This window comes from Saccopteryx leptura, chromosome 2 (assembly GCF_036850995.1).
Source record: "Saccopteryx leptura isolate mSacLep1 chromosome 2, mSacLep1_pri_phased_curated, whole genome shotgun sequence".
NCBI classification, from domain to species: domain Eukaryota; kingdom Metazoa; phylum Chordata; class Mammalia; order Chiroptera; family Emballonuridae; genus Saccopteryx; species Saccopteryx leptura.
In genome coordinates, this window is record NC_089504.1 from 293,240,777 (window position 1) to 293,242,835 (window position 2,059).

Consider the following 2,059-nt stretch of genomic DNA (forward strand, 5'->3'; position numbering starts at 1 on the left):
ACAAACAGTTTTGACAGAAGGTGGCTGCTAGAGCTTAACATATGTACCAGTTCCATGTGATGGAGCTGGTTCTTGCAAACTAAGCTCGTCATTTATTCTTTGCTGAAGTCAGCAAATAAAGTTAGAGAGATACCCAGTCATCTATCACACCAAATAAAAGAACATAACGGCTTTCAAAAGGGTTTTCCCACTTACCCAAAAGGCTTTCTGAAAGCTTCTACCTCTGCAAAAAAAAGAAAAAAGAAAAAAAGGAAAAAAAAAAAAGAAAAAATAAAAGAAAAAAACAAAGAAAAAATTAGAACAATTATGGCAGATTGCATGAAATGTGAGAACGCCACAGTAACTGCTTCTTTTCATGATGTTTGTCTTTGGGTCATGATCAACGAACGGGAAGTTTATCATGTGGTATCAGGAGGAGGATTAGTATTGTGACGGATGCTTTTCAGTCATCTAGGATCCGGTCAGGATTATCTGAAGGGAGAATGGGTCTTTCAGGTACATGTTCAGAACTCTTTGATGGACTGAAAGTAACTGCGAGAGCTGTACCATCAGGAGGGCGGCCTAAGACTACAATGCTAAAGTATGCATACCTCAGTTACAAAACTTTTGAAAGGAAGTCTCAGCCACAGAATGCATATACCTGTAGAGTTTTGCATGGGTTTTATATGAATACAATTAAAAAAAAAATAGCTGCTTGCACATTATACCAGAAAAACCTCCAAAACTGCAATTGCTTTGAAAATAGATTTTAGGTTTTTTGGAGTTTTCTGAAATGCTTGGTCTGTATTTTGATAATTGTGCATATTATGTAAAAAATGTTGGTGGACCCATAAATGACCAGACTTTTTCTAAGAAAAATGTTGCTTTATTGCATTTCATGAATTTTTACTTATATCATTGCTTGCTAGTAATAGCAAATCTGCTTTTCTGCATCTGCTTTGCGTAGCTATTGTAAGGCTTTGAAGTAATGTATGTATTTATTGCTTGAACTTCTGTGCATACCTTATAAAGCATAATGTCTGACAATTTAAATGGCTCATGTATTCTTGCTTCTGTCAAGCTGATTATGGGGACTATGATCTTTTGTATACAACAAATTTTAATTGTAGCACAAACATCTGTTTATGTATTGGTGGAATATACCTGTTTTATTTATCTTTTTTGAGGTAAACTAATTTTTGATACTTTTCATTACTGTGTACTATGTTCATACTTTGAATTCTCTGACGTTAGAAGTCATGGTTGAGAATTGTAACAGCTGTTATTTGTTCTGTATTCATGGCTTTCACTGCTGAATAAAATAAAGGACCAAACCTAGGATTTGAAAGAAAACTGTCTACCTCTAACACCAGGGAGTTATCAGATCTTATTTTACATAGTTTTAGTCTACAAAGACACAATTGCTTAAACCGAGCGGGCTTAAGGCTTAGAATCTATGTGGTTGAATTCATGACACAATTGTACTGTTTGAAAATCAATTAAAATTTTATGTGAATTTTACAAGTATTTGGTAGAATTACCACTAACTAGGTTTTCTTTAAGCAACTCAGATACGGAGAAAATGTTATCTGCATTCTCTGTCTACAGCTGTATAACTTCATAAGAATGCATCTCTTTGTGATTAGGGAATCGAAGAACAGTCAGCAAGGAACAGGGCTACAGAATCATCCTTAAAATAAAACCATCCTGGACTTTAGCGTCCCTGGGTAGATCCTGTCACAAAACCCATTTGGTTATTTTGTAGTTTTCAAATTGGACGTTCTCATTGTACAGAATTTGTAAGACTTCATCCTACACATGCCAACATTAACACACATTTGGACAACAGCTTTATTAATGCCCTAAAGCAATGAAAGGAACATGGCTTACCCTTGTAATTTCATGAGTTCAGGTTGCAATGAAAGGTTCTTTTGTCCATGAACACTTGGCAGATACTACCTAACAAAAAGAAAAACAAGGATGTACATTTTCCTATAGAATTAATGTATGAACAGTGTATCACTGCTGTTGGATGTAAAAATGTATATGAAACAATTTCATTCACTTGATTACATTTCTG

At 34.7% G+C, this 2,059-nt stretch overlaps 1 protein-coding gene across 5 annotated transcripts in view; it reads left to right on the forward strand.

The window, feature by feature from the left end:
• FOXP2 (forkhead box P2) overlaps positions 1–1,836 on the forward strand; it is a 661,310-nt gene extending 659,474 nt beyond the window's left edge. For all 5 annotated transcript variants that reach the window (XM_066362522.1, XM_066362526.1, XM_066362523.1 and 2 more), the window contains one exon: positions 1–1,836. This exon is cut by the window's left edge and continues 1,937 nt beyond it. The gene's annotated coding sequence lies outside the window, so the exon portion shown is untranslated.
• Positions 1,837–2,059: the final 223 nt, after the last annotated feature.